Source organism: Carassius auratus, unplaced genomic scaffold (genome assembly GCF_003368295.1).
Source record: "Carassius auratus strain Wakin unplaced genomic scaffold, ASM336829v1 scaf_tig00017885, whole genome shotgun sequence".
Taxonomy (NCBI): domain Eukaryota; kingdom Metazoa; phylum Chordata; class Actinopteri; order Cypriniformes; family Cyprinidae; genus Carassius; species Carassius auratus.
Window position 1 is genome coordinate 1 of NW_020524826.1, and position 16,533 is coordinate 16,533.

The window sequence follows — 16,533 nt, forward strand, 5'->3', positions numbered from 1 at the left end:
ACATGAATTGCATATGGCAAATATTTTATTTTACTAAAATAATTATTTGAATTACTCATATGACTGGGTTTTTAAAAAATAACTGAATAAATCTGAATTAAAAACTTACTCGTAAAGAAAGATCTCTGGGTTCGAACATTCACACACGCAAAGTGAATCGTGAATGTGATTGGACAAAAAGTGAGGCTTCGTTTGTCATTGGTCACGTGATTTCTACGTTAAAAACACAAGCTATAGGAATTGAGGCTTCATTTGGCACGCCCACTTATTCTCGTCACAATGCAGTGAACAGCAGCGCAGTGATCAAAAATCACCCTTAACAGATGAAAGGAGAGTACAATAAAGATAACGCTTTCTTTAGCGGACATTCAATCAATACATGTTTTATTGTGAATATGAGATTGAGCTGAAGAATGAATGCTGTATCAAATGCAGGTAATCACACACTCGCTCAGTCCATCTCTCATCATAATACAGTGAGCTTTTAATACAGTGATACAATAAGCTTTCAATGAAGTAACTCGTTCCTTCATTACTAGTTCTAAAGTGATGTTTTCAAATTAAATACTCTCTAACCACTAGGCCACAACTTCCCCACGACTTCTGTTTGATTTGAAGTGATGTTTTCAATTTAAACAGCTGTTAAACTGTCAACTTGTGATTTGAATCCCCAGTGGAAGAAAGGAAGGAGTTCTGCACAAAAGAGCATTTTTGAAAGACACTGTGTTGTTGTTTCATATGTATTTACACACTCGTGCCATCAAATTTTTGTATAAATGCAATATCACACTCGTAGCCATGCGATATCAGCATGTTGTGATTACCTGTGGCCTCATGCCTACAGCCAAATCACAGCTGTGCCCATATACAGCCTTATTGCACATCAATTTGTGTGAAATTGTGCATATTAAACATAAAAGTGAAAAGAATAAAAATTAGCAGGTTTATATTGAATTTTAACTATAGTAATATATAGCAATTGAATTTTGAATCCAAAATTAGTTTAGTTCATTTATTAATTCATTTAAAAAATGCATCTCGAATCCCAAATTAATTTAATTTACTTGCAATGTTTAGCAATATATTATCATAACAATTGGAAAAAGGAGCTGATCAATTTCCAAGATTATGTTACGTTAAATGCTAAATCACAGATCTTCATTGTGATGTGACTTTTGGGCCACACTCTAGATTTCCTTTTAATTGCTGTTACAAATTCGAAAACCTAATGACAAATACATAATCAAGGTCTTAAATAATACTAATGCATATCACTAAGACAGCAAGAAGTCAAAGCAAGTAGTTTGCAGACGATGTACCCTTTTTAGACTGTGTCATTTTTAGATGCCTCTCCTGTGAAGACTGATGACACTGATGACATAATTCAACCCACATACAGTCCAGTTGCATTTAATCAACTGCTAAAGTCATCGCTCCTGTAATGACCTTAAAAATACAGACAAGCAGAAGCTTTGTGTTTGTTTACACGTCTATGAACAATGCATTCAATCAACAGCAATTCAATCACGCTCTGTTTTGCTTAGTATCCCTTTTGCATTACTCTGATGTGGAGCAAAATTAATTGTTTTAACACTGATTCATTTCTGTACGTGTGTGGTTAGGATTTTCAGCGTTCAATGTGTTGGCCAAAGATTGTATTGCCATCCCTGTTTATGTGCACCTGTTTGAGTTGGTGCAAAGTGACCCAATCTTTTTATCCATATCAACACACATTGATCATGTCAAACAGGAGGAGAAATACACTTGATGTGCAAATACACCATATAAAACTGTATGTGATGATAGTGTGTTTGTGTGTGTTGTGTTGTGAGACTGCATTCTATACCAGTGCCAGTCATCTCCAGTCACATGACCTGCCTGCCAATGGTCTCCTAGCAACGTCCTCCCCTCCCCCTCCCTGCGGTCCCCTCTCCATCCATCCCTTGCTGGATTCTGACTCCGGAGGCTGTTTGTAGATGCGTGGGAGCGTACAGGATCGAGTGAGCCATCCAGCATCATGGTTATTTATAGATCTTATGGATAAGTGGTGGAGAAACTTCACGTTTTCTAAAATTAAACCATCTCTCACGACATCACCCTGGCCATCCCCCCATTAAGCATTTATCTAGTCTCTTCTTTGCGCACAAACAAAACATGCACACACACCCTTCCTCTGCAAGCTTCATTCATAACGCTGAAGATGGGAGTGAGAAAATAAATGAAGGAAGAGGTGCCGAGAACAAGGTGCATTAGGGGGCAAACATATCTTTTTTTTATTTTTATGTTTTTGATAAAAATTTGAGTGGTGTTTTAACTAGTGTCAGGAGTCACTAACAACAAGACAGAATTTTTTTTTGAAAAATAACAAAATCATTGATAAAGGCTGTTATTTCTGCACTCCAGTTCATTGAGTGCATGGCTTCATAGTTTAAAGCAGTCAAATACTGCTCTATAAATGTATATGTATGACTGTGTGGTGTGTGTGTGTGTGTGTGTGTGTGTCTGTATATATATATATATATATATATATATATATATATATATATATATATAATTTAGGGGTGGGGGGATTTATAATGCAAAGGTGAAGTATTTTTGGAGCACTACAAAGATTAGGAGTTCAAACTTTTTTTTTGTAAAAAGTTTTTCAGCCAATCGGACAAAATAGCATGTTTCATTTAGAAAAACACCTACAGTGTCATTGATAATGAAGGCATTCTGTACGTTACACACAATTGAGCCTCAGTGCAGAATACCATTCTGTCGACTTTTTACTGAGAAAACGATACCTGAGCTATACAAGAGACAAAGATAAAGGGTTTGCGGAAGCCTTAAAGACAGCAACAAGAGTAAGTGTGATGTGGGACATCAAGGGCAACTCAGGTCGTTTGTCACCTTTACTGTGCACCTTTATCACAGATAACTGGCAGCTTGTGTCTCGTGTTCTGCAAAACAAGAGTGATGAATGAAAACCACACAGCGGAAAATGAGTTATTTCAGGATGTTGCACAGATAGCAGCTAACAACCACTGACCTGGTTATACAGTAGTTACAGATAACGCTGCTAACATGATTGCTGCTACATGCTAGTCAGTTTTATACACATTAGGTGTTTCGCTCAACCATCAACACTGCTCCACAGTGAGCTCTGAAGCTGCCATCTGAATCATGACTGTTGGGTCAAGAGTGGTAAAATTACTGGATTTTTTAAACCACAACCCCACCACAAATTCATGCCCCTTGTGGTGAAACAGGGATCTTCTGGGGCTGCCACCCCACAAGTTGTATACAGATGTTGCTACCAGATGGAATAGTGGCATTTGATATGGTAGACCGGTTCTTGAGCAACAACCTGCCATTGAGCCAACCTCTGCACATTAAATTATACTGACTCTATCACAGTCAAATACAAAACAGTAACACTAAACAAAAATCTGGGATCAAATCTAAACATATATTGAATCGAAATTTGATGAAAAATTTAAGCACTACAAGTGGACTGTCAAACAATGACTAATATTGTACATTTTTTAGAATATCAATATAGAATATTAGTTTCATGAGTTTCACACTAAGAACATGAATATACAAAAAAATGAAAAAAAAAGTGGAAATGATGTGACATTTAGCCAAGTATGGTGTCCCATACTCAGAATTATGTGCTCAGCAATTCCCATCCCGTCTGATTCTCTAACCATTAGGCCACGGACTGCCCTGATAATGATAACTATGTAGCGTTCACACATAAAATAACATTCATTTTATTAGAATCACTCTCTGCAGTTTTGCTGTCTGCTGCTTTAAATGCTTTTGCTCTTTGAAGCAGGATGGATTCTGATTGGGTGTCAATGTTTGTAGCGTTCTTCAGCTGGAAATGGTTCGGAAAGAGTTATTTAAATATTCCCTGGCATCCACTGGAACCCCACTCTCGCGTGAGTGTGCATACAAGGGTTTATGGTTTATAAAGTTTTAAATGTGGATTTTTCACAAACATTTCAATTCACTTGAAATGTTTATTAGCGCCCTGGAGCTATGTGGAGTAATTTTTATGATTGGTGGATGCACTTTATTGGACTTCTATTGGACTATTGAACATCAACACCCATTCACTGCCATTATAAAGCTTTGAAGAACCAGGGCATTTTTTAAATATGAAAAAACATGTCAAAACTGGACATGGACGCATACAATGATTTGAACTGTTAAGTCCCATGAATTCAAATAATAGTGCGGCTTTTATCAGAAATCCGAATGATTGAAGTATCATTCACAAATGGTGTGGGACGAGTTCCATATATTTTCTGCTTGATGAAGCTGATTGCAGTTGTTTTGTTCATTAGTGGGATCACTGGCATGGAACCATTTTAGATGGGATTTTTTAAAACAGAGCACTAAGTCCCAGTGGGGTGTGAAAGACTGTAACGGTGTTATTAGAGTCCTTTGTTATTTGTGGAAAAATACTGATTGGTTTATAATAATGGAAGGTTCGCCCATTGCTGCTGTTGCTTGTGGCACACGGTCTGATTGATTGACCTCCTGCAATGACAAATGGCAGGCTCCTTAGTTTTGCCTCTTCCCCATTTCATTTGCAACTGGATTGATTTTCTTTATTTAAAGGCAGAATGTGATGGACATGTACTGTAGGATGGGTAAACACAGTTTAATGCTTACAATTAATTAATATATTGATAAGTAACAGTTTAACGTTAAGTCTTCTGAGTGGTTTTTGCCACTTTACTATGCAGTTGCTGAGCAGTTTTTTTGTTTTTGCTATGAGGTTAATAGGATGTTAATCTGTTACGACGGTTCCACAGATGTTTCTAACTAAGCTTTATTTCGGTGCATTTAGAAATTTGTCAGACCTTAATTCATAGCTTAATGTAAGTGGCTATTTCTTCAACTTTGCAGTTTGATATGGTCAAAATTTTGGTAAAAACAACTCTCCTAAAACATACTTTTACACTTTCACTAGTTTAATTTGTCCAAAAACACATACATGCATAGGTGAACTCTCTCTCTCTCTCTCTCTCTCTCTCTCTCTTCCTCTATTCTCTCAATTATGTCCATTTCTAAGTGATGCTATGTTTAATCAAATTCTGTAGTGAAAATGACTGTGATGGAAATAATTGTGAATGTTGTTGGAATGTTGTTTTCACTCATTGTTTAGATCATTGATCATTGTTTTAAGTAGTAATTAATATATTTATGATGGATTTCTATATTTCAGTATTTGCATTTGCACACACATTTACACATGTGACGTGATGTGTAGTCAAGTATAGTGTCCCATACTCAGAATCTGTGCTTGTATGCTTAGCAAGGCAGCATTTAATCAAAAATTCAGTAAAATAATATTATTAAATAATTACTATTTCTAATTTAATATATTTACATTTTATTATTCTTATATGCAGATTTGCTGCTTAAGGAACATTTCTTATTAATATCAGTGTTGAAAAACAGATGTGCTGTTATTTTTATTTTTTGATATTTTTTTGATTTTTGGATAAATGGGAAGTTTTTAGATTTAGAAAAAATTTAACAGATGTAAAAGTCTTTACTGTCATAAATTGAGTGTGTATATATATATATATATATATATATATATATATATATATATATTATATATATATATATATATATATTAGGGTATTAATTTCTTTCAAAAATGTAACTAATGGTGTAACTTTAGTATGGTAGTGAAAGAATGAATGGTAGTGTAACTTTTGAACAGTACATTGTATTCCTCAGCATTGCCAGGAGATGCACCATAACCAGGGGCGGATCTACCGGGGTGGCATAGGCCTTTGAAAATTTACAAGCGTGAATCTTTCGTGATTCGTGATCACGCTCCGAACTCCCGAACTAATTCAAATGATTTGCGATCCCTAAACTGACTCAAATGATTCGCGATCCCGCTCCGAACTCTCAAATTGACTCAAATGATTCGCGATCCCGCTCCGACCTCCTGAACTAATTAAAACTGATTTGCGATCCCCAAAACTGACTCAAATGATTCGCGAACCCGCTTTGAACTCCCGAACTGACTCAAAATGATTCGCGAACCCGGTACGAACTCCCGGAACTGATGATTCGCGATTCCGCTCCCGAACTCCCAAACTGACTCAAATGATTCGCGAACCCGCTCCGAACTCTCGAATTGATTCAAATGATTCTCGATCCCTCTCCGAACTCCCGAACTGACTCAAATGGATTCGCGATCCCCATAACTGACTCAAATGATTCGCGATCCCGCTACGAACTCCCGAACTGATTCAATGATTCGCGATCCCCAAACTGACTCAAATGATTCGTGATCCCGCCTACGAAACTCCCGAACTGACTCAATCTGGCCTTGGGCACCAACTCCCAGAAGGGGGCACCATTCCCAGTTGGCTTCAAAAAAAAAAAAAACTTCCTCCGTTCTCCCATCCGTGCTAGCGACCGCTCGCACGCTCATATGTTTGCGGCTGAATGTTCACAATTAATGGATGAATCCCAATCCAGCGAAGAGAAAAGAAAACTCAAAGTAAAAACAGACAGACATAAAATTGGCTTGATGTTGGACATTGAAGAGTCTCAAATTTAGGGACCTAAATTCTCTAAAGTTACATGCGATATTGGTATACACTTTTCTAACGTCAGTAGCATTTGAGGAGAATGACTTCTAGTCATAAAAACAACTGTAATTGTTCATGTAGGTGTCAGCTATAATGCACAATTGAATTAAATGTTTGATATTTTTAAAAATAATCTGTAAATCATATGTAAATTATTGCTACTCTTTCACATGGGCTCAAACGCAAATTTAAAGCTCAAGAGCATTTGAAGAGAAAGACTTGCAGTCACAAAACAATTGTAATGTGTTCATTTAGGTGTCAGAAAAAAAATGAGGCCCGTTTATCATTTTCAGGCACAATCCTGTGAAAGTTTTTTTTTTTTCAGGTTCCCTTACGAAAATTACCCATGGTTTTAACAATAACACCACAAATCATTGTTTTTGTAGCCATGGTAACTGCAAATTAACCATGTTTTTGTTACTTCAAATAATAATTGACAAAGTATTAATATACTGTAATATTTTTTTTGTTGCTGTTGCTATAAAAATAGACCTAAGCCATCAATAGCCTTTAAAATGACAGCGGCCCTGAAGGTGTTGATATACACGTCTCTGGGAATGTGTGCTCTACTACACACACACACACACACACACACACACACACACACACACACACACACAAAACACACACACACACACACACCACACTCTGAAGCACGCATGGTGTTTTCAGCTCTTTACTATATTGACACATGATGTAGGATACACATGTGCACGTCAGCGCGCTATGAGAGGATTTCACCATTTCATCTGATAAAATCTATCGTCATTCATTCATTTAGCAGAATAAACGTATCGTATACACAGACTGACAGAAACGGCAATGTCTTTATGGACAACCCTGTCAAAATAAAATCTCGGTATAACTTGAAGACATTCAAACAGAACTATAGTACTATTGCACAGTAGAGTATGCTATACTTCAAGTAGGCCTAATAGCTAATAATAATAGTTTATTAATAAACACAGAAACTCTACAATTCACAAAAAATAAAAGTTTGGTCTAACTCAAAGAAATTATGTAAGAAATTGCACAGTAAAATATAGCCTACTTTAAAAAAGTTATCCTAAAACATTATTTTAAAGGAATATCACACAAGTTTTCATAGAAGTTTAATTTAAGCTTGCCAAAACAATAACACCATATTTTTCAAAAACAATTTCTAAAAGTACATTTGTATTTGTGTCTATAATGTTTATTTGTTTATTATTATTGTCAGCTAATAAAACCTATGTTTCAGGGACCATATTCATATAACATCTAAGGCTAATGTAGCTCTTGACTGGTTGAGTTAGATGATGATTAACACTAAACAGTAGAAAATCAGTTGAGTCTCCCCAGCTGGAAATGTCATTGGCTGTTAAAATCTTGTGTTTCTTATAATAAACTGACATATTGATAACACTGAATCTTTTATAATGCTCTTAATGACATGTCGATGCATACTGTATGCATTAGTGAGTGTGGTGGTGCTTATGGGGTATGGTCACTTATTCCTTATATAAACTGTTTAAAATGCAAGACATTGATTGCATGAGATTAAGTTTGTAAATGACAGCCTGTGCACTTTTGTAGTGTGCACATATATTTATCATCAAACTGTGATAACTGTGATTAAATTCAGTATATATACGTCTGCCCTATGTTGCCACCCCTCAAAAATTCCTGCCCCCTTCTCGCCACCCCATCAATATTTTTCTAGATCCGCCCCTGACCATAACAGACACATTATCGTAAATTATCTTTTTCTGCGGGCAGTTTTCGCTTTCTTTCATGATGAAGATTTGCTGAGCAAACTATTTAAAGTTTAAGTGTCACGGTCAGCTCCTTAAAAATTTTTTTAGGTTGCACTTGGTTGAAAGACATTTTGATCTCTATCGCCCCCTGTAGTTTGTTGACGTCACTGCAACAGAAGAACATGTAATTTCATCAGGATGCATGCTTCCAATGCTATGGTATTTGCATCCGAATTGCATATTTAGGTTTTCCCTAAGTATGAGCAAGTGCAACTTTTTATGACACTGGGGAAATATCTTGAAGTCCACTTTCATACCTGCTTTCCACAAACTGCATTGGCTGCTAAATGAGGTGGCGTATAATGCAGGTTATCCCCTATGTACGTGTGTGTGTGTGTGTGTGTGTTTGTGTGTGTGTGTGTGTGTGTGTTTGTCCTATTTGAACCTGCCAGCAATAATGTGTCAGTTCTCCGGAAGACCACCTGTCAAACCCATCCATGTGTAAAACAAGGAGTGTATGCGAGAGGAAGAGAGATAAAAAAAGAGGGAGAAGCGAACAAGCACGGCTCGTTCATTGATGTGTGTTTTTTTTCAGCCTCAAGCTCTCGACTACAAATGCAGAGATTATGAAACATTTACACACATGTAGTGAGCGCGAGAGGGAGGAGGTGTAATGGAGGGATGTGGAGGGGTGGATGGGGGATGCCGAGTGCTGTCACGGTCCGCTGGGGGATTGGTGTGCTTCCTGATCAACATGCAGCCGTCAGTCCTTCCCCTGCTCTTCATCTCTTCCTCTTCCTCTCTGCTGAAAGCCATTTATCGCTGCCTTTCATAAAGCTTTGTTTTCAGTCCTCCTGTTCCCTCTTCATCAAGGTCGTCGGCAAGGACATTCACAGCATCTCCTCTCTGATTGGCTGAGTCACGGGCTGTGGCTTAAAGAGACGAGCGATTAAAACACCAGCCATGTTGGATCCTTAGTTCTTCACAGAGCAAGCATTTAGCTTTTTAAACCCAAAATGGTCAGGAGCGATTGAAAGAGCATGTTGTGTTTCCAATCTAAAAACAAAGCCTGCATAACATTTATCATAAAAAAAGATTTTTAGCATATGTGAAAAAGACAAAGAACAAAACCAGATTATAAGGATTTTGCATTCACAAGCAGACTACAATTATCTTGAGGAGAATTGTGCATTACTATGACCTGATGATCGTATCGTTTGCAGATGTACAGAAGAAAAGACGGTGAAAGCAAGAAAAGAAAAAGGATATGAGCTTTTGTGTGATTTCTTATGTGAACTAAAAAGCAGGTTTGGTCAAGAATCAGGTCTAGGTTTCACAGCAACTGCTAGAAATACCATAACTGGATGCACTTTTTTCATATGTCTTGCACAGAATCAATGGTTTTTATGGAGAAACTGAAGCTTACACATTTTGTGCTAGATATGAGCCCAGAGGAATAATGAAGGAGGGAGACAGAGACAGTCTGAGTAAGAGGAGACTGTCTCTTTGGCTACTACACACACACACACACGTATGTATACATACTGCACAATGTTTTGGCATGCAAATCAAATATCCAGATTCAACTTAACCTTGCCACATACATAAATCTATTACGGCTGGACAGAAATCTAATTTCATTCATTTTGCTTTTTCTACATTCCATGCAAATTAAGTCTTCATGTATGATTGCAACATTTTTTGACATTTCATGCCTGCTGTCCACATATGACTAGATGTTCAAGTCAACCTTCTGAAAAGAGTTTTTTTTTTCAATGACATTTTCCTCTGCATCTGTTATGCAAAATGGCCCCATCCTCCTCCGTGCTTTGATTGTCTGAGCAGATCTAGTAACATCTTCTGTGCATCTTTTGTCACTTACGAAAAGAGAACATGCAAGTAATCCCTGTTTATTCTTTTCAGTTGCTGTAGAGTTAGTGTTTCAGACAAAATGAGAGGAGGGGAGGAAGGAGAGCAAGAAGAGGTGCTTAGAAAGAAAGGAGGGTAACCAAAAAAAGCAAACGAGAGAGAGAGATAGAGAATGAGAAACATTAGCAACCTAGTCATGTTCATGTCAGAGGAAGTGTGAAAATCTTACACTTGTGGAATAGTTCCAGCATTAATATTAGCAGGTGAAGCACAACTATTTTGTCTTGCTGGATGCATAAACTTACATGGAGGCTTAATGAGTCACCATTCACAGGTGTTTGGCCAGATGTATGTGATTAGATTCTAGTTGTCTGGTCACATGCACACCCAAACTCAGCTCTCTGCCCTCACTGGTGGGTTATGTAACAGCAGGTGTGGGGGTGGGTTTTAGCTGCAGAGGTACTCACAAGAATAGTAAAATTCAAAATGAATTATACAATCTTTTATTTCATAACTCCTTTGTTTATATTAAAAAACAATCACAGATACAAACATGCAAAATCAATCAAAAATAGACATTACAATACACATTTAAATTGTGTATTAAAAAAATATCACTCATTCATGCATTTGTGAATGTATTTATGTGAATGGTTGGGCTATAATGAACCTAAAATGTCCTTAAGGGTCAGTTTGGTGTTTACTTTGCAAAATCACCTTAAATAAAGTGAATGCATGTAAGTCACAATCAAATTCTTGTTTTTAATGGGATATTGCAAAGTTTATTATGAATGATTTATCTGTGCTCATCATTAATAAAAAAAATTCCCATGCCCTCGTAATCTTTAATCAAAACAACTTTCCTCTCCCTTGCAGTGACATCTCTTCTCCTCTGATGTGTTTACCAGTGCAAGGATGGGACAATAACCTCGCCTCTCCAGTAAACTGTCACTGAAAAAACATCACTGTAATAGCAAACCATAACTATCAAACGATCCAATCAATTCTTGATGGACAAAATCAAGTGCCATCCACATTTTTTCTCGTTTGAGAAGCCATTTTACTCGGATATAGAAAATATGATTCATTTAATTCATTTACTTGAATTCCCCTCATGACAACATTTGCACACGCACACATCTTCAGTCTTACTCTCATGAGTAGGGTGGTGGTGGTTCAGGGCTCTTCAGGACTCATACTAAACTACTCATTTGCTAATTCAAGTCACTCGCGACAGCCAAGATGATTGATTAGCACCAGAGAGCTGTTATTTTGAGCTGATTAAAATGGTGCTGTGTTTTTAGTTGCTGCAAATATTGACATCATTTCAACACTAACTGGCATGAAAATGAATTTAAGGGGAAATATGGAAATCAATAAACAAATCTGCAGTTCTCAAAAAAAAAAAAAAAAACACTAAAGATCTAAAAATCTATACAATAAACAATATGGTTTCTGTAAGTCTAAAAATGTCACAGTACTCCTGATGTTTAGATTTGGCTCAAATTTTGAACTAAAGGTGCTTGAATTATTCTGTGGTATACTCAGCTTCAAGAAATATTTCAGATGCCTCAAAGACTTTTTCCTAACATGTGGCTGAACAGTCATTGGCCTTTAATGTATGGGATCCATTAAGCACTTAGGTTCAGCTCCAATTTCTTGTAGCTACCACAAAGTTGGTCTTCAAAAAGCTTTTATTTTTACTTTCACTAGAAGTTGGTTTTACTTCAGAACCCAACACAGGGCCGAAATTTATAGTGAAAATATAAATAAATGAACATAAAAAAAAAAAATCCTTAAAATTAATACTGAGGTGCATTAAATTGACCAAGGACTCCATAGGCCCAACAACAGGCTAAATTATAAAAACAGTGTATATAGTTTGACTATGAAAACTGATGATTTTGTTAAATATTTATGAAATTTTTATGCCATTCATATGTTCTTGATAGCTTTCATGTTTATATGCTTTCATAGGTTCATCCCAATTATTTGCATTTAACACTATTTTTACCTGCTTTTCTAGATCCTAGAAGAATATGCTTCTCACCCATTCTTGGGTTGCAACCGACTAGTTGAGATGCACTGCTCCAGAGAGTTTCACCAGTCTGATGAACCCTAGAGTTGAGTATGCATTCACTTTTACTACATTTAAGACATTTTGGGTACTTGAAAAAGCCTGAGCCATTATAAATGGGATCGATACATTATTGCACTGCTGAAACATGTAATTAAATTAAGAATTCAAGAAGCAGCATATAAAACAGCAGGTGGAATCCAACTGGACAAATGGCAAGATATTTAGGCATCCCTGACCCTAACCTTTGTATACAAAATGGAGACTCCACCACTGTACCGATTACAAATATAAAGTTCTTCAAGCTAGAGGTTTTGACAGTCTTGAATGCATATGTGGACAGAGGCAACAACAAAAAAAAGATGTAGCAATGACTTTTTTAGCGTGCATATAAGGAACACTGTGGGTCATGATAGTTCAATGTGTTCCAAGCACTACAAGTGAACACTCTTCTCTTATGAACAACATGACCGCAGTTCAACTCAGGGATCAGTAATGTATTAAATCTATTGCATAAATATATAATATACAACTTCTTGCAGGGCTTTACAGAGCATCAAAACAAACTTAGGAAAAGGAGAATGCAAGTCAATAGTAGAATATGTGCACTTTATATTCCGTCGTCAATGGAATATGAACAGAGGCTGTTTAACTGCACTTTCAAACTAAACCAAATGATTAGCTTCATTACCTAAAACTTCTGTTGCAATCAAAATTCAGAAGTATTTGCTTAAATCAGAAGTTTTAGCTTGGAGAGGTTAATTAAACATGTCCTTCAGTCCCCCGACTGCATCTCCACAAATCATTTTCTCAATATCTTTCCAGCTTGATTAGGGGGCAAGGTTACTTAGCAGCTGTTGCTATGGGGACCTGATGGAGGATGAAATGAAAAAGAGGTTAAGTATAGTGTGGTTTGGATGCTGTCAGCTAGTTTGTTCTCTGAAAAAGAAGAACTTTGTTTGCCAGATTCAATGGGACTTAAACAGATGAATGGCAAACATGGGTTGCTAAAAACAACTGTAAGAGATTTGTGGCCTTGAGGACACAGTTGAAGGTAATGTTATAGATTGCACAGTATCTTTTGGTTAATCTTATGTAAATACAGATTGACAACCACCTGCACTATTATATATATATAATTTTTTGTTGTTTGTTTTTGTTTATCTAAGCATTATGTAAAAGGTAAGTACAGATAAGTTGTATGCATATTTAAAGTTCGCGGCATAGAATCTTTTAAATATTTTTACACACCGGTATGTTATTGTGGCGACATTTCCATGCCTCAAAACGTAACGATGAACAAAATAAAAACTTTGATTGGTTGTTTGACATGTTGGTCAAATGGCCTCATGGTTGGGCAATTATTTACTTTACACCACATTTTTAGGTTTACATGGAAAATTATTTTCACTACTTATAAAAAAAAAAAAAAGTAACTGCAACTCTCACAATTCTGACATTTTATCATGCAATTCTGACTTTTTTCTTAAAAATGCGAATTTATATTTCAGATGTAAAAAGTCACAATTACTTCTCTTTTTAGTCAGTGGTGGAAACGGTCTTCCATAGTTTACAGCCTTGTTTAAATTAGCGTTTAAATAAATATTAATATTAATACAACTTTTTTTGATATCACTGATGGTGATAGTGAGGTCTGGTTTTCAGAATCCATCCTGGAAATGTGATTCTCAGATAAATGGTGTGACCCTAATTATTTTAGTCCTCATTAATCTATTTTTAGCACCTGCATGTGGTGAAGCGCTTGAAATCTTCATGTCATCCTGAGTTTGTTTCATCCGTTTTGTCTCTCGATTCAGACACTGATTAGATGGCTGACTCATTCTGTCTCTTCAGCTCATTTATAACTCTTTTGTTGCCTGTGTTTGACTTTTTCTCACTGGTTTTAAAAATACCTAATTGCTGTATCTGTTGGCCCTTATCTGCCACTTATACACACAATCACAAATATCCAGTCTTTATCACTAATAGATAGCATAATCACCTTTTCACTGCAAGAAACATTTGCTCACACACAACCAACACTACCTAAAAACCTTTAGTCCATCATATTTACTTTTTACATCCCATTATTATATTTTTGAAAAGTTATTATGTTTTCTGTCTTTTTAATTCTGTCTATATCTATCTGTAATACACCCACACAGCTTTGAGATTCAGTCCATTTCAGGGAACAAATAGTGCTGTTACACTGGCTGATCTTCTGGAATATATGCCAAGAATCAAAATAAGTTTGAGAAGCTTTTGATCATTTGTTGAACAGATTTATAAGTAATCGAGAAAACCATTGTAGCCTATACAGCTAAAAATAAAAGTTTTGAAAGGGGGGTTCCACAGCAATGCCATAGAAGAACCAATTTGGCAAGGAAGATTTCTGTGAACAGTTCTTAAAATAACCATTTTTCTTAGTGTGAAGAACATTTTTAATAATCTAAAGAAACTTTATCTACTGTAAAGAATCTTTTGTGGAATGGAAAAGTTCTATGGAAGTAAAAAGGTTCTTCATGGAACTATATGCAAATCAAATACCTTGATTTTCGAATGTATAACATCTCAGTATAAATAATGACAATCCTTGACAACAGTTGTTTAGGGAACTGTTTGGATGTTTTGTTATATTAACGTATTATAGAAAAAATTTAAAATACTATGGTGCTTTGATTACCACATTCTTCTATGGCATTTGCACTCAAAGAATTTCGGATGATACCATGGTACATGCTAAAAGCATCACTGTAGTACAAGGGTACTAGTTGTTTGTGAAATACTATGTCCATTAGCCTGTCCAATGATTCGGCCATGATTCAGCATAATAATCCATCTTCGATTCAGGTATGCAATCGAACAAGTGTCTGCTGATATTTTTCATTGGAGACGCACACTTGTAATATTCTCTTAATATAACCAGATTCTTCTGGAACATTATCTCATTGTCATGTCTGTACACTACAGGCGTTTACGGGGCTACTTTCGCTCGCGGAGGGATAAGAAGTTCTGGCCGAAGCACTAGCGGCGGAAGGACACAGAGTGTCAGACTGAGCGCGTCGGTTCTTCATCTCACCGGCATCATTCAGCCAGAGTCGCTTCATAATCCTCTGCGCTGCATATGCTCTTCAATCATTATATCAAAGGCAGCCCCATGTGCTTTTAAAAACCAATGCAGCTTGGGCCCTTCTTTAAGTTTATTCTTCATGAAGATCCCTTGTAATAAAATGCTATGCATGGTATCTTCAAGAATATTTCGATTTAATTTATAAACAAAGGGTCATTCAAACGCTGCCCGTCGGTATCCGTTTAAGAGCATCATTGTTTCTTCTCCCCTGCTTGACTGAAACCAAACGTAGTTTGTAAGACTGAAGAGACAGCGACTGACGGCTCCAAAATGGGGGTAAGAATCTATTTTAAATCCTTGCATTTTGCATCCCATACACATTAAGAATAATTCAGAATGGTAACGTGTAATTATGTAGCCTAGGCATTCCGTTCTCAGTTAACGTATTGCTTTATATTAATCAGTTATAGCCTACTGTGGGCGTTTTAACCCCAGACTGCGGGTTTAACATCGTTGACACTAACGTTATATGAAATAACGCTGCTCTATCGTTTGGCAATTGCGCCATTTCGGATGCGTAATGATGCAGTTAAAGGGAACAAATGAAGAATAGCCTACTGGTGAATAGAAATGCACAAATTGGCATATGAGGCATATAGCTACATAGATAATATCTAAGGCGTTTGGCATCTAAGCTAGAAATTGAAGATATATTAGGCGCTAACCGTGTCACATTCGATGCAAAAAGGCGTACTGATTTAACGTTAAACGCAAAAATGACAAGAAATATCCAAATTAACTGTGATAACTACTATCACATTCTGGTAAGATATCACAATAGCACATGTAATAGTAGTAAGCTACTATAACGTTTTTTCACGCCTCACTTCGATCTGTCAAACAACAGCGGGTGAGGAAAATAACATTGACGACCACAGAAATGACCGTTTGCCCTTAACGTCATTTTCATGTTTTTAAAATGACGCCAAAACCTGAGTGATCAGTTTTGATTTGTGAACTCAGTTGCCTGTATTTTATTTTAAATAGCCTACACCATTTATAAATGCACCATTTCCCTTTTAATGATGACAACAACGTTTTATAGCTAGGAAAGCGACATCTTGTTTATCCAGGTAAGTTTTTCGACAATTATTTTCTGGG

At 36.5% G+C, this 16,533-nt stretch overlaps 1 pseudogene; it reads left to right on the top strand.

The window, feature by feature from the left end:
- Positions 1-15,348: 15,348 nt before the first annotated feature.
- Positions 15,349-16,533, top strand: part of LOC113075878 (sodium/potassium-transporting ATPase subunit alpha-3-like) — a 28,947-nt pseudogene continuing 27,762 nt past the window's right edge.